The 17,935-nt window shown below is 39.2% G+C and overlaps 1 protein-coding gene across 3 annotated transcripts in view; it reads right to left on the reverse strand.

Annotated features, from left to right (window-relative positions):
• Positions 1-17,935, reverse strand: part of LOC145981962 (guanine nucleotide exchange factor DBS-like) — a 531,521-nt gene that overhangs the window by 485,521 nt on the left and 28,065 nt on the right. The window lies entirely within an intron of this gene.

The raw sequence follows: 17,935 nt of genomic DNA on the forward strand, positions 1-17,935 counted from the left end.
TTGAAAAATGTAGAAAAGTCGTTTATTATTGCCTCTGATTGCAGATGAGACACCAGTGTAGTTACAGGAAGCTTTCGTTGTTCAGGAACATCTTTGTTCTTAAGACTTGTGTCAGATGATGATGATGGCCAGCACGTTTCATCTTCTTGCAACCAAGCTGGACCATGAAACCATAGCGAATGATGATGAATATCTTGAGGTTTAACTCCACGGGAGATTAAATCCGCTGGATTATCCTTGGACGAAACATGTCTCCATTTATAAGTTTGAGTAAATTCTTGAATTTGCGCTACTCTGTTGGATACAAAAGGCTTCCATCTGTTTGCTGGCGATCTGAGCCATGCCAGAACTATTTGTGAATCTGTCCACAAATAAACATTGTCAATGTTAAGTCTCAAAATTGGGAGAGTTTTGTTGAGTAATTTGGCCAATAAGACTGAAGCGCACAGTTCCAATCTAGGAAGAGTGGTTTTCTTGATCGGGGCGACCCGTGATTTTGAGCACAGTAAGTGAACTTCGGTGTAACCTTCTTCGTTTGCTGAACGAACATACAAGCAACTGCCATAATTTTTCTCCGATGCATCGGAAAAGCCATGGATTTGTATATTCTTGACACAACCAGGTGTTAGGATGAAACGTGGTATTTGCATTTCACTGATGACTGGTAGCTGAGAATGAAGATGAACCCATTCAACTTGCAGGCTTTCTGGAAGTGGATCATCCCAGTTTATGTTGTGAAGCCACAACTGTTGTAAAAAATACTTATACATTACAGTTACTGGTGAAAGTAGTCCAATTGGATCAAAAATCTGGGCAATAACACTGGCTACTTGACGTTTGGTTGGTTTGTGTGACATCATGTTAACAGACTTGGCTCCAATGTTAATCATGAAAGTGTCTGCCGAGGGATTCCATGAAATTCCTAGAGTTTTAACACCTTCGGTATGAAAATGAATTAGATTTTGAGTCTCTCTCAGTGATTCTGGAATAGCGTTGAGTACTTCAGTGCTGTTGGAGCACCACTTTCGTAAGATGAATCCTCCTCTTTTCAGAAGTTCTGAAAGATCTTGATAAAGTCGTAACGCACCTTGCACGCTACTGCTTCCTCCAACGTAATCATCAACATAGAAATCACGCTGCAACACTTGACATGCGTGTGGGAAGTTAACTGCTTCATCTTCGGCTAACTGCTTCAGGCATCTGGTTGCTAAAAAGGCACTTGATGTAAGCCCATACGAGACCGTATTCAATTGAAATACTGTTATGAGTTCCTGAGGAGAGTTTCTCCACAGAATGCATTGCAGTGGCCTGTCATCTGGATGTATGTGTATCATTCTATACATCTTTGTTACATCAGAAACCAATGCCACCTTGTGAGTTCGAAATCTTAGAACAATTGAAAATAAATCTTCCTGTATGGTAGGTCCAACCATTTGTATGCTATTTATTGATTCACCGCTTGTTGATGGCGAACTCCCATCAAAAACAACACGTATTTTCGTTGTACTGGAATCCTTGAAAACACAATGATGCGGAATGAAAAATTTTGTGCTGTCATTTGTTTGTACATCATTTAAATTCCCTATGGGTTCCATGTGTCCCAACTGGTAATATTCTTGCATAAATTCTGTATAATCAGCTTTTAATTGTGGTTGACGTTGAAGCCTCGTTTCTAATTGGTGAAATCGAGTTAATGCAGAGTGTGAGGAGTCACCTAACACTGAACGATCCTTACATAATGGCAGCCTGACCGTATAACGGCCACTTTCATCTCGTGTCACATTTCGCTGAAAATGTTGCTCGCAAGCAATTTCTTCTGGTGATTGCAGTTTCGTGTGGATCTCCTCTATGATCCAGAACTGTTGGAGTTGCGAGCTGAGAGAATCTTCCTTTCTCGTGAAAAATGACCTAGTAATACTGTTGCTAGAAGATGTTGCTGGAATCTTCCCTGCAATAATCCATCCAAACTCTGTGTCTTGAAGAATGGGGAAATTTCCTGGTTTTGTTCTCTTTTCAGGCTTCATAACGGTAAAGAAAACCTCTGCACCAAGCAGAATCTGTATTTTGCCAGGCGAACAAAAGCTTGGGTCTGCTAAACGAATATCTGTTGGAATGTTCCATTCAGATGCATCAAACTTTTCTGAAGGCATTAATCCTGTAATGGTTGGCAACACTGAGCACGAAATACTTGTCGCAAAATTGCTATTATTAGATCTCAGACGGATCTCTACTGAATGACTCGATTCAGCTGACGAATTGTTGATTCCCTGAATGGGAACTCGATGCTTTACCTTTCGAAGACGATTACTTTGAACAACGTCTTCAACAATGAAATTATTCTGACTCGCCGCGTCCAAGAGAGCACGACAATTGACCCAATTGCCCGCTATATCTTGTACTTGAACAATCGCCGTAGCAAGTAACACCTGTGACGCGCTTTTCTGCTTAATTGAACAATAAGAAACCTGAGGTGCTTGATCTGAATGCTGTGAAGAATCGCTTGTATTGTTTACCATCGATGTGTTCACGTGACCCCCAGATGACATTTCACGCTGCTGGTTTACATTGGATGTACCTTCATCTACATGAAGTAAAGTACTATGCTTCTGTTTACATCGCTTGCACACTCCATATTTACACTGTGCCGAAACGTGATTGTTGCTGCTAAGACAGTTAAAGCATACGCGATTCTCACGTAAAAATTTATACTTTTGTGAAATAGAAGCTTTCTTAAAGGCTTCACACGAAAATAAGCGATGTTTGTTTGCTTTACAAAACATGCACAATGAAGAATCTGTTGTAACATATGACTTCGAAGATTGTTGACATTTAGCACTGTACTGTTTGTGCATATTTGTAGATGATTTTGTTGCTATCTTGTTACCTTCACTCGTAACTGGATTAATCTTTTCAAGAGCCTGGCATCTGTGCTCTAGAAAACTAAAGAGCTGATCTAATGTGCTAAATTCAGTATCATTACTTTCTAGTTCAAATGCTCTTCTCGTTGCAGGGTCGAGATTTGAAACAAGATGCTGAACTAAAATTATATCAGTTAACGACATGTTGTCAGCTATCATTTTGAGCGCTGAAATAGAGCTAACTGCAGTGTTTGTAAAGGCACGAAGTTCCTGACAATTCTCCTTTACAACTGGATTGATATGTAAAATATCATTTACATGTGAGACTGCAATCAACCTTTTATTGTCGTATCGCTCATTGAGTTGCTCCCAAGCAATAGCGTAATTTGCTTCTGTCATTGGCAAATTTTGAATTAGATGTAAGGCCTCGCCTTTCAACGATACGCGCAAATACTGAAACTTCTGAACATTTGAAATATCTACATTGTTGTGTATCAGCGATACGAACGTGTCCTTGAAAGACACCCACTGTGTGTAATTACCGCTAAAATGTGGTAATGCAATTGCCGGCAGTTTCACTTGCGTATTTGAAGTTTTAGATACACATTTGTTTTCTACACATGTTGCTTTATCATGGTTGTCAATTAATGTTTGCATCTGTGACTTTAAATCGAAATACATTTCTTCGATTTCATTCCTTTCCGCGTCGTGCTCACCCTCGGTTGTTTCTGATTCTATTGTGTCTAGAACGCCTTCCAATTTACTCCAGATAGCATTTACATGTTCCATGCGGGTTTTTATTTGTTGTATTTTAGCTGAGGATTCGTCGTAAGTACTGACATACGATTGAATGCGTATAAGTTTCCCTTTGTGGGAGCTTCTTTCTTTGATCAATGCTCTTACGTTTGCCATGCTTGCTGAGAAACGAAACTGAATGCAGAAATAAACACAAGAATACAAAGGGCTATGAAACAATGAAGGAAAAGGAATGTTATAGGAAACCAGACTTTTGTACTCACCGCTGCCGAAGCTAACACACTTCACGGGGAGTTGATTGTTGATTGTGTTTTTCTCCGCAGAGCTTCATTGTTGATTCCGACGAAAATCGTAGAACGGAAGAAAAGTTCAAGGTCAGCTATTGCTTTATGTGTTCGCGAACGAGAGTTCCTGAAACAGCTGATTCCACCGTACCGTGACGATTAATGCTACTGTAATCGCAACCGAGTTCAAGGTCACTGCAAAATTCGTTGTAACGATGTTCGTTACGAAAACGCGGAAAACATGTAATTGTGCAAACCAAAAACACTGTTTGTTCTGTAACACTGTCACAATTAGCACTGTCACAACTGATGATCACTGACCTGCACGAAACAAACTGCCACTATATCCGGAATGCGGAGGACCATAAATGTCTGAAGATACCTTCCACGTATCAACATGAAAGAAAACTAGCATCTCTGGGTATGACGCCATATTGTCTATCTTACCATAGGGCTGGAACAACGGATATAGAGACAAATTCGCATATGATATAAGTCCTTTAATTCACTTGGTATTGTATAATAATTAAATATGTTTGCACACTGAAGAAATACAAAAAGGCCCACATCCGATAGGCTAGTTGAAATGTTCTCCCGCTGCCGCGAGCCGACATGCACCATGCCGTGCGTTCGAATCAAGCTCCCAGAATTCCCAGTTCTTGCAAGAAGCTCCCAGCGGGAGTAAAGTAAAAACAAGTGAGGAGCGGAAAGCAATATACTATTTACAATCTTCAACACTCACAGTATCCAAGAACCTTAGTCTTCACCGAATGAGAGACACGCGTCGATAAAACAGGAGCGAAATAAATAAAATAAGAATGAAGTGAGAGCAATGTACAATATACTACCTAATGAATTTGCTTCTTGCAATTTTTATTTTGAATTACCAAGAGTCAACACCATTGCACGTCTTATCAGGCATGTACGTAGTTCTGAAAATGTGAAATTTCGACGCATATGTGCGAGAGAAGAGACAGAAAGCGAAAGATGATGATAAAAAAGAGCGTACGAAATAGGATGAAAAGTACATTAGATGGAAAGATAAAGGAGAAAATGTCAGAGAAAACAGTGAGAGGAAAGAAAGAATGATAAAAATGAGAGAGAGACAGTAAGAGGAAAGAAAGAAAGATAAAGAAATTAGTGGGGAGAGGAGAATGAGAGAATGTAAGAGAAAAGAAAGAAGGATATAAAGAGAAAGAAAAGGAGACAATCAGAGAGGGAGAAAGAGATATAGCGAAGACAAATAGGATGAGAGAGAGATAGAGATAGAACTGCCTCCCTTCCTCAGAAATGACCAAAAAAGTCGGGTGCAAACAAGAACCTAACCGTTGCTATGGCAACAGCTTCTTAAGCTCCCGTAAGGCGCCGTGGCTCTGAGGCGACTTGATTTCGGCTTGTGGAGGAATTGACGAAGGCCCAACAGCAAATACGAATGGGTGGGAAATTCGAGAGAAAATCTCCACGATTTAGCAGATACTCTCCTGCAGACGTATCTTTTTTTCTCACGGCCGATTATTGTCGATGTGAAGCTAAGGAATTGTAGAGGATGTCCACGAATTTCTCTCAAACTTGGATATTTATCATGTACTATTAAAGTTTTCAAAACTCTCTTTCGATTTCAACGTGCAATGTACACTAAGTGGAAGCATTAGCTTCGATTTAATGATAGTTTTATTTTACTTTGCTTTTCTGCCACTTTGGGCTAATCGCGAAGATAAGGATGACTGATGATATGATGAAATTGATGAAAGGACACTCGCAAAGAAGGGGTGGTACAATAACCGCGAAACAGACTAAGCGAGAAGGGGCACAACCGCGAAAGGTTTAAACGCGAAACGGATTAAGTGCGAAATGTTTAAACGCGAAACGGAATAAGTGCAAACGGTTTAAGCTCGAAAAGGATTAAGTGTGAAAGGTTTAAACACGAAACGGATTTAGTGCGAAAAGTTTAAACGCAAAACGGATTAAGTACGAGAGGTTTAAGCGCGAAACGAATTAAGTGCGAAAGTTTAAGCGCAAAAGGTTTAAATGCGAAACGGATTAAGTGCAAAAGGTTTAAACGCGAAACGGATTAAGTGTGAAAAGTTTAAACGCAAAACTGATTAAGTACGAGAGGTTTAAGCGCGAAGGGGCACAACCGCGAAACGTTTAAACGCGAAACGGATTAAGTGCGAAAGGTATAAGCTCGAAACGGATTAAGTGCAAAAGGTTTAAACGCGAAACGGATTAATTGTGAAAGGTTTAAACGCGAAACGGATTAAGTGCGAAAGGTTTCAACGCGAAACGGATTAAGTGCGAAAGGTTTCAACGCGAAACGGATTAAGTGCGAAAGGTTTCAACGCGAAACGGATTAAGTACGAGAGGTTTAAGCGCGAAACGGATTAAGTACGAGAGGTTTAAGCGCGAAACGGATTAAGTGTGAAAGGTTTAAGCGCAAAAGATTTAAATGCGAAACGGATTAAGTGAGAAAAGTTTAAACGCAAAACGGATTAAGTACGAGAGGTTTAAGCGCGAAACGGATTAAGTGCGAAAGTTTAAGCGCAAAAGGTTTAAATGCGAAACGGATTAAGTGCGAAAGGTTTAAACGCGAAACGGATTAAGTGTGAAAATTTTAAACGCAAAACTGATTAAGTACGAGAGGTTTAAGCGCGAAGGGGCACAACCGCGAAACGTTTAAACCCGAAACGGATTAAGTGCGAAAGGTTTAAGCTCGAAACGGATTAAGTGCAAAAGGTTTAAACGCAAAACGGATTAAGTGTGAAAGGTTTAAACGCGAAACGGATTAAGTGCGAAAAGTTTAAACGCCAAACGGATTAAGTACGAGAGGTTTAAGCGCAAAAGATTTAAATGCGAAACGGATTAAGTGCGAAAGTATTAAACGCGACACGGATTAAGTGCCAAAGGTTTCAGCGCAAAACGAATTACAGTGAAGCTGATTAATTCCGAAACAAGAATTCAACACAGGAATTAGCACGAAAGGAACAAGAGGGAAACGTACTAAGCGTGAACGGAACAAGAACGAAGGAATAAGCGCGAAAATCACAACCGCGAAAATTTCACTTTCGCGCTCAATCCCTTTCGCTGTTGTTCTGGTGACCTACAAAGATTCTAACTCAGCACCCCTGGCATCGTAGCACCCTGCACTAACCACTGCGCCACACAGGACGGCAGCATTAACTTTGACATACACAAGGGTTGTACGGGCTAATCTTTCCGGAAGGCACCTAAATGTCAACCTATCTCTACGTACAGCCTGTCTTGCAATATTGCAGGCTAACAAGGCTGTACCGCCTGGAATACCAGCCAGTATAATTCTCTGTAGGGTTTGTGTTCTATCCATGTTGTGTGTTTGTGGTTGTCTTTTCATCAATTTCATCTTGCATCACCCACCCTCATCTTTACGATTAGAAAAACTGTGAGAAAAGCGAAACGAAATAAATTAAATTAATCGCCATATAAGCAAAACTCGAAACAAATGAATAAATTATCTAATGAGAGAGAGGATATTTGCACATATAATGGAGGTACAATTAGACTATTATTTTTCAATTTTCCGAATAGATTTCATTATTAGGAGTAAAATGGCACCCAAGTACCAAGATCTATTTTCGTACACAATAAAACACTATTATGTAGAAATCGTGAGGAAGTTTCCACCGTTCGAACCAAAGTTTGTGAAGTGAGATACTACAACAATCACGAGACGTTTTATGGATTGTTGCGGCATGTAATAAAAGCGCTATTATGAGTCCTCACTTACGATTAGCCACGCCCTCAGTTGCGATTTCAATGTAGGTTTCGTAAATACCCTCCTGGGACCCAGATTTTCTTCATGACGTATAGAGCAGCCGATGGAACGTTGAGCCATGTAAGAAACGCGCTACTATTGGCTGTTGCCATTACAAAGGTCCACAGTTGCTATTTCCATGTGAGTTTTGTAAATACACTCCTGGGCTTCATATTCCCTTCATGGTGAATTTACCAGCCGATGGGCCGTTGCATTATTGGCTTTTGTAATTAGCCACGCCCACAGTTGCACTTTCCACATGGGAAATGCATGTCACAAGACGTTACGATAGATATAGAGCACGTCTTAAACGTCGGCAATTCAAATTTCAAAGACGTAAAAAATGGGTAAAAGTGGCCAAAAACATGGAAAAGTGTAAGCTGTAACGAAAACGTGTTCTTCCTTTGAAAACTTCTACAAATATGAAGCTTTGTGTGACACAATGTCACATAAAACAAGCCAAGAAAATCATTTTTTTCTCAAAGGATCACAGAGCGCCATCTCTTACTGTGATTCTCTGGACCCTACATGTTTACCTTTTGTTCCTGTGACTTTTAGGTTCTATCTTTTCTTCCATCGAGCGTATCGTGATCACCCACTGCCCCGATCCTAACTTCTCATTTGTCTTCTCTTCTTTCTGTCGATCCTTTTTTTCAAAAATTAAGGAAGAGTGTAACACAGATACTCAAGTGTTGGAGACTGGAGAGTCAGTGTTGCCAACTTGCATGTTGAGGTAATGTCCATTTCATCGAAAAAGCAGCATGAAGCACCAACCTAGCCGAATTTAACGTAAGTTGGATTTCAACAAACTATAACCAGATAGGTTAGGTATTTCCTTCTTGATATTGGAAGGAAGAAAATAAGAATTTGCGAGCTGAGAATTCTTTTAATGTTTTATCATTCTATTAAAAATAAAGTATTAAGTAAATGTTGAAACGGATCAGCCAATACTTATTAAGAATATTAATTTAAGAAATTGAGTACTCGAAGTGAGGGGGATAATAGAATAAGTTTTGAAAATACCTCCCAGCTATCTCATTGTCACCATGTTAAACCATGGGCGAATCTCCCACCTAACACCAAGGCTTGATCAAACAGCCCCACTTCAAGCGCTGAATATATTTCCACTAACTCGTATTCCAACACAATAACTTTTCCACTAACTGCTATTCCAACACAATAACTGAACAAACAAATTAATTAAGTCGCAAAGTGAAGTGTAAAATTCAGAAACCAACCAGTAGAACTTCATCTGGTTGGTTTCTGAATTTTACACTTCACTTTGCGAACTAATTAATTTGTTTGTTGAAGTTGAAGTTCTATTACTTAAAAATTGAATCAAAGATTGAAAAATTAGAGTCTTACGTGAGACGTCACACAAAATAATAATCGTAAACTCAATTTCCCTTATTTTTCAACAAAGATTTTCCTTGATGATAATGAAGACTATCTATTTTATTGTTCAATGGTTTCTAATTTGAAAATAGATAACACCGCATATTCCCTCATGTGGTGTATCGAGGAGTCGTATCCCTATAAATGTAAAAATAAAAATTCATTATATTCATTACACTACTTTTCTTATTACTCAATAAATTCCTGAATTTTTTGTTGCCAGTCTTCACCAAAATTGTATATTTGTATTTGAATTATAGAAAATTAAACAATGAAAATTATTGATAAAACTTATAGCATCATGCCAATAAAGGTGCGAGTCGAAAATGACGTAATAGGAAAATGGGGCTATAAATTTAACACAATATATACGTACATGCTGTAATTACATACATGTACATACACACACAACTGCATGCTCAGACACACAGAAAAAGTAGCTTGTAGTATTCATAGTCACGAAGGTTAGTCAGGTAACATAGTAAATAAGATCGTGGCACTAGTGGGCCTCTTCCGACAATGAAAACTGCGGTGAAAAATATCTTAATGGACTAACGATCATGACGGTACACAGACAATTGCAGCTCACATTAGATGGAGGGCTTAATGTGTTTTTTGTACGATATGCGAGACTTACGTATCCCATGATAAGCTAAATAATTTTCATTATTAAAGTTGAATAATATTCGCTTGCAATAATAATAACTCAAAAATAGTACTTCATGCATACAGTATTACATACCCAATGGCTACAAGAGAAAGGAAGTTTTCAAAAGTCAAACACAGATGGCAGCATCAAGCAGAAATGGGAAATTAATTCACCACAAGATAAATAATGATTAAATAAGGAAAATGTGTAAAAGAAGAGATGGTATACAAACACATCCAATGTAGAGAAAAAATAGAGGAGAGAAGATATATGAATATAAATATTAATATATATATATATATATATATATATATATATATATATATATATATATATATATATGTAACATTACAATTAATCTGTAGACACATTTCCACAAGAGCCTGATGTCCTGTAACATGCAACGTGCAACGTAGTACTAGATGAGTTTATCACAGTTATATAATTTGCAATAAAATAGAAATGAACTGCATGCGTGTTGTAAGGTCTCCAATATTAAAGGATACTATAATCTACAGCGCCTTGAATAAAGTAATGTGGAAAACGACCCAAGAAACTGGTTCCCCGAGACGATGACAAGTAGATGGCAGTGCGATCGACCCAGGTGCTAATTTTGTTATGAAAGTAATGCGGCTTAGTTAGTTTTTGGAATATATTGTGTAGATTTGTTTCTCTAGAAAGGCGGTAAGTGAATTGATGGAAACAGTTATATTTGTGGAGTGATTTGCAGTCACGAAATGGCATTAATTTTGAAAGAAAAGTAAAATAAAATTAACAAATAAATAGCATGCGTAACACAAGAAGAAACATCGCAATGTGATTCCGGACGTCAGGTCTTGGACTGTGAATTAGAGTTTATTTTTCTATGGTATTAGACTATAAATAGTATCCTGAGAAATATTTCATACCGAGGCGACAAACCACAAATGTCGCTTGAAAGCGAGCAGTCGGAAATCAATGCAGCCTTTCGAACCGTAGGGACAAAAGCTCTGACTGCACCGTTTCCTCAAGGAGATTTTACACCAAAGCGACACGCGACAAACGATACGATGATTTCACACCAAAGCGACACGGGTCATTCGGTCCAAGGCAACTTTCATACCGAAGTGACACATGTTGCTTGAAAAGGAGCCAATCAAGAGCAACATTTCACATCGTAGCGGCATGACGGGAAGCACAGGAGAGCGTTCGGTTGGTGAAATCCTCAAGCGATAAGTGTCGTGTGCCGCTTGTCGCTTTGGTGCGCAATCTCACTAAAGCAAGACACTCATTGCATCGCGTATGCGCAAACAACAAACATGACAACATGTTTCAAGCTATTGAGGAAATGGCCGTTTGAGCAAGGCAGAAGCGACAAAGCGACACGTGTGGCTTATCGTGTCGCCTAGATCTGTTGTTGTATCCGTTGTTCGCAAGCAACGCTTACTAATAGACTGAAGGCACCATGTCGCTTGTCACTTAGTTGGGAAGTCCCCCTGTAGCGCGTCGCTTCGGTCTCAGCACCCTTCCTTTAAGGAGCTTTCCGATCGAAGCAACAAGTAGCACGCGAATACGCCATATGAACGTGTCGTTTGCTGTTTGGACCCTCATGTGCAATGAATGCTATTTTACAGTCTGGAAGTGTGTGTCACTAGTGTGACAGTGTGAACATCCCGTGTCGCTTGTCCCATTGGTTTGAAAGTTGCCTTACACTCATGTCGATGGCACTAAGAAAGTTTTGTGAGGTTCCCCTTGTCGTTTCATGCAATCATCATTATCATCATCGCCACGATTAGTTTAAAGCGGAAGAAAAGAGACAGTAAATATCAAAAATACAAATGCATCAGTGTGTATATCTTTAAAAGAAATGATGATGATGATAATAATAATGAACCTAATTCATACACAAAAATTTAGTTGCCAAGAACATTCCACGCGTATTTTTTCTCCCGTATTATTAACGAAAGTATGGCGATAACAGGACGTGGTCGACTGTCTAGAATGTTCGTTAATATCTTCGCGACCACTGTACCAAATATCATAGCAATTGTCACATTCATAGAAATGCTTCATGTAAAAGAATCAGACGTTGCAGCGAAAACTCCATTTACTTCTATTACAAGCAGTCGAACACCAAGCACCGCGGTCAACACCACCGCCTCTAGCGGATCATTTTCGAGTGGAACTAACCAGAGAGCGCAGAAGTATGCCGTTTTCCACACTACGTTATTCTAGACGCTGTACTATAATCTTAGAAAGTCATGTTTCCTAAAAATAATATATCTATGATATTCCATTACATAGTCCTTGTCCAGCGTTATTTTCTAACAATGAACCCATAAACCTAAGATAGCCGTGGTAAAAAAAGGTTACCCCAATAAGGGGGTAGCAATAATGACAAGTACTGCACATTAAAATTTTTTAAATCTTTTCTTTTAACTACTTCCACTTAATGATTTTCCAACATGAATGAGTTTTATAGGTGTGATGCTACAATGGTGATTTTGATTTTGTTTCTCAAGTCCACGTTTTGCACAGATAGGTTAATCGAGACTGTATTCGAACCCGAGACACCTTGATTACAAGGCGACGATGTTTTCACTACGCCATCTAGGAGGCCCCGGTCCACATATTGAATAAGTTCTTGATAACATAACATCCACTGTTCCACAAAACTTTGTCATGGCTCTTGTAGGGTGATATGTAAACACTTCTCCCCCAGCTATACATTGAATGCTCACTCAGATTGAGATCTGGTGAATATAGTGGCCAGTACCATACTATTGCAAATGTTACCGAGTATTTTCCGCCATAAGAATCAATTTGTGATTGACTTTATAGCTTGCTTTGTCCATCCAATGTATCTCATTGCACTTTGGTGAAATAAAATCGAAGTTTGCAACATTGCCAGCGCCATAGTCGCAAGGAGGGTAAGCGGACTCCATCTCGTCTAACTGGCGCCGAAATTTCAACTCGATTCTTGGTCGAGCGTCAAACACACGACGCACAGGAAATGGTTGATCGATGGGGCAGCGAACATAGAAACGGGATGACGGGAAGAGAGTAGGAGAAAGGTGATGATAAAAAGAGACAATGAGAAGTGAAGAGTAAGCAAGGGGAAGAGCGTATCAACTCTATTTTGTACTTTTACTGCAGCAGAGAAAAAGATCTCTGACAGGAGATGGAAGGGGAGAGTGGGAACATGTTAAGAGATACGGTCCTCTCCGAGAGACTGTTTAGATATATTTTGCAGCAGTCTTTGTTCATTTGACAGTGCGAGATAGGGAGTGAGGATTTTCCACATCTTCTCTTCACATTTACTCATAACAATTCAGATATCACATAATAGCAAGCATGATATCCATTCAAGAACCGCAAAGCATAGTTTATAAGAATTGGCGTATCCTGGAATTTTGCAAGAGGTGGACCAGCTTTTTTAAGTGAGCTATAACCACCTTCTCCCCTGGGCATGCCACTATGTATAAGTTAGGAACTGTCGTGTCCGCGGTGGCTCAGTCGGTAACGCGTCTGACTACCATGCTAAAGGTCCCGGGTTCGATCCCCGGCCGGTTCAAATCCGGGAACTTTTCTAACGATGGAAGCGGCCCCGGCGCCCACCCAGCGTCGAATAACATGGTTACCTAGGGGAAACCCTGGGGGGTAAAGGCGGTCAGGGGCGTGATGCTGATCACATCACCCCTACTCACGACCGGATCAAGAAAGTGTGGGGCGTTACCCCCACACTCCTATACGCCTTCATGGCGTGGTGCTAAGCACAGGGGAACACTTTACCTTTTTTATATTTTCTTACTGTCGTGTCAGTGGTCAAACGTATTGAAAAGTTTCCTGGCGATTTGATCGCTAAATTTGACTTTAATTCACTCTTTAACATAGTTCTCGTTTGTTAATATTTCTCATAAATATTAATATTTCTCATTTCTCTCTCATCAGCCGCTACAGTGTTGAACTATTACTTGGTAGATCAATAATGCCACCAAATATTGATAAATCTCTTCTAGTTTTCGATATTTCGATAGTTGGCGGAAGGACGGATTGACAGCCAGACAGTCAAACTGATTAGAACCTCAAAGCCAAAGGTGTAAAACATGTTGTTTCATCACATCATGAATTTGTAATGAACATTTGAATTAACATTAAATTATTTAGGTAAATCCTTTAGAAATTTGATTTAGTAGTATTTCATAGATCACTTGGGTTAATCGCGACGATTTCAATAAAACATGAACTAATTAAATGGTGATGCCTGACGAGGTTTCGTACTTCGAATCTCTGGCTTCATAGCGCGTTATCTTGACCACTCCGTCACGTAGACCAGCTCATATTACATGCTTTATTTTGTAAATATCTTCGGGTTCAGTTACTTAAAATTCAAACTTAGTTTAGTTCGAAAAATTAGTCCCAGATGGCATAGGTTTCTGCACATATATAAATTTCCACAAGCGAACTGTAGTACGACAAGAAAAGATCATATTCGTTACTAGTAAATGCCACAAAACTGAAAATTTTAAAAAATAAATATAATAATGATCTACCATGAGTTGTTTCGAACACTTCAATGGAATGGGGCTGAAGCATTTTCACTAACTTTTTTTGTTTACTTATATAAATAGATAAGTACGTGTTAATGTTAAATAATACATAAATACTTCTATGAAAGTTTGAGAGTCATTGTCAAATAATGGAATGTAAATACAAAATACAAAATATTTGCGTCGTTGTAACATAAAAGTCAATTATACAGGGTTGGGAAGAAAAAACCGACCCACCTCACATGACTTGGTCTGAAACAAAACTTTATTCTAAATTAATGTGCTTCAAAAACAAGAACAGACGCAGTTACGTTGGGAGGAGTGACGTCACGTGGCCAGATGTGGAAAATAGTGGAATAGGCGAATGTAGAAGAAATAATAGTTTGACAATGTCTGACAAGATGGGGCGGGCCGGTTTTTCGTGCCCGACCCTGTATAATTGCATTGTACGCCTAAATATCTAAAAGTGCATAACTGTGTACAGTCACTTACAATAAAAATGGAACACCGAGATCCTGAAATTCGCTTCTCTGCAATGTGTGTGTGTTACCTAACGTCACGACAACAAGGAATTCAAGTATAAACACTTCAATAGGAAGTTCGGCCATCGTTGTAGAGATAGGCGACATACATAACGTTAATATTTCAGGATCTAAGTGTCCTCATTTTTACAGGTGTCAAGTTCTCTGCCTTGTAATAAAGGTGTCCCGGGTGCGAGTCCAGCTGGGATATATTTTAATGGTTCTGGATCGTATATTAAACTGTACGGACAACGAAGTTGGTAATAAGACAGCGTATATTCATACACTTGTAGGTTTAATTGTAGGTTTAATTGTATCATCTGCAAATATGCTGTATAAAGAAACAAACTGCCGAAGTACCAAATGAGGTGAAATTATGTTCAGTTAAGTTTGTCCTGACTATGAAATAAAGTTAATGTAAGCTTTGTCTAATAAAAAAGTTTCGGCTGGATAGATGTAAATATAAGAAAAATCGAAGGTTACATAATCTATATACAGCGTGTAACAAAAGTCCGGGAACACTTTAAATAAATTATTGTAGCCAAACGAGTAGCATTACAAAGTAACAAAGTACATCATTTCAAAGTGTAAAGTTGTAAGTTTCTTTCAACAACACTCACTTTACAAACACTCTATGTGGGAACCATGTGTGACCCGACAAATGTCGACGCGATAATCAAACTCTTCCCACACACGGCCCAACATGTCTTCCGAGACTGTGGCTGTTACTTGTTCAATTCTCATTTTGAGTTCCACAACATCACGTGGAAGAGGAAGGACATATACATAGTCCTTTACATAACCTCATAAAAAAATCATCCCTTGCACTCTTTGTTTTGTCAAATTCTAGCACGCAGAAAGCCTTCTCAGCTCCAGAAAGCGTCATCTTGATTATGACACCACCTAGCGACGATATATGTAACTACACGTAACACTTGCAATGAGGAAAAAAACTTACAACTTTACTCTTTGAAATGATGTACTTTGTCACTTTGTAATGCTACTCGTTTGGCTACAATATATATTTTTAAAGTGTTCCCGGACTTTTGTTACACGCTGTATATATAAAAATGGACGTATGTGTGTTTGTTCCGGCATAACTGTCGAACGCCTGGAGCAATTTCAACCAAATTTGGTACATATATGACTTACAATATGGAAATCAATACTATGGGGGTGAGACACCTCTGGCATTCCTAGGGGTGAGGATGGGAAGGGATGACATTAATCGAAAACGACCGGTATTATACCGCGTTTGTTACAACCTGTCCCGGTTCCCGCGCTAGCTGATCGCTGGCTTTTCTCCGTGCTGGGGAAAGTCAAAGCCAGGCAGCCAATTAAAATACGCAACGTATCAACAGCGTCTACGTAAGCGTCTCTCTTCTGGCTTCCATTCGCTCCTCGCTGCCCAGCAGACGATTTTTTACTCGTTTCTCATTGGCACCGAAACTGTCGAGCGATCGCTAGCGCGGGAAACGGGACAGGTTCTAACAAACGCGGTATAGTGTGGAATCCATAGCTTTCGGGATCGCTAAGATGAATAGTGACACTCCCAATGCCGTTCAATTTATTTATTCTTGCTCCTGGAAGTGAAACTAAAAATGTTCTTTATAATCAAGTTTTGAGTTAAATTAATATTATAGTGAATTTGTAAAAGATTTTACTTTATAACTTGTATACTGTACTTATACTTTTAAATACCTGTAAATAAAATTAGTTACATTTTACAGTTAGAATTCATTATTTTCCTGTCTAATAGAAGATTGGGATAAATAAATACACGGGTAACGCCGGTTAATCAGCTAGTACTAATAATAAATTCTCCAAGTTCTTCATTTTCAGTTTGACCTTATCTCCTTCTTTGTCCCCTAGAAAGCAGTCTTCCATTTGAAATCCACTTATCATGATTCCCCTCTTTGTCAAGATCGCTTTATACATCCTGTCAAACGTTCCTTAGTCGCCCTTTTGCGACCGGCATCTTGGGGATATAAAGATAAGCTTCATTCGCGTCGTCCATCTTTCAAACGAGTCATGTCTTCACAGAGCTTCTTATCAGAGAATAGAGAAGGCCTTATGTACAGATTTACGTAGCGGTGAAAGAGTACGACGAACTTTCAAAGTAATCCAAAGGATTCCCTTTCAGAGAATTCTAATGATTACGCCAAGGAACAGAATATCTGATAAGGTATGTGCACTGTTTACAAAAAGTTGTAGTTTCCTCAAAGGAACTTTAACTTCAGTTAAAGTTACACGTATGCAAAAACGTCACAAACATTCCTTAAATATCCCCAAGGCTAAACATTGATCAGTAGATATGCCTTTTGGTCGAAAGTTTGGGATATGGGGTGTGCGTGCCCCAAAATAGTACGGAATCATGTTTCGTGAAGGGGGTAGGATTATGTTCATGATATTACAGATGTCATTTTTTACCGATATAATCCAATCATTATCCCTATCCTCCTTACATGATATTGAAAATTTTTGATTGATATTCAAATGATAATTCTTGACTTTAGATTAAGGGGTTTGGATGAGATAGTTCCCTGACACATTTTCGTTCTTGGTAGAAACACAGGCTATGAAGTTTAAACAAATCCTCAAATCTTCGTGTACAGTCGAAATTCCTTCTGCCACCGGTACTTTGTAGTCTAGCCGATTGAAAATATATGTTTTAATGTCTGTAGCCGACATCCACTTCATTTCATTTTAAGTGGTTTGCAAATGTGTGGTGAAAATAAATGTGACTTGGCACTATCTCTTCCCGAATCTTTTCAGTCATCACCTGCGTGCGTTCTTGCGTTTGCGCGTGTACGCACACATGCAGTATTTTTGGCGGCTGCCGGAACCATTTTGTTGATTTGTTCGAGGCGATGAGGATGAGTGATGATATGATGAAATTGATGATGGGACGCTCGTAAATAACACTCAAGCACAGGCTAGGATTTGAACCGTATTAAATTCAGAACAACTGACTTTCTGTTTTATATAAAGGCGCCAGGACTTAACCGCATGCCCTCGAATGTATGCGGGTGGAGGCGGGCTTCCTTCCGGGGTCCTCCACTTACAAAAATTAACGTAAAACCTTGGATTTGATTTCCTCGATGGTCGTGGTAATCAATGGGCTCGGAGTTCGATACCCGGTGGCAGCACTCTGTA

This window comes from Lepisma saccharinum, chromosome 30 (genome assembly GCF_977018435.1).
Source record: "Lepisma saccharinum chromosome 30, izLepSacc3.1, whole genome shotgun sequence".
In the NCBI taxonomy this organism is placed as follows: Eukaryota; Metazoa; Arthropoda; class Insecta; order Zygentoma; family Lepismatidae; genus Lepisma; species Lepisma saccharinum.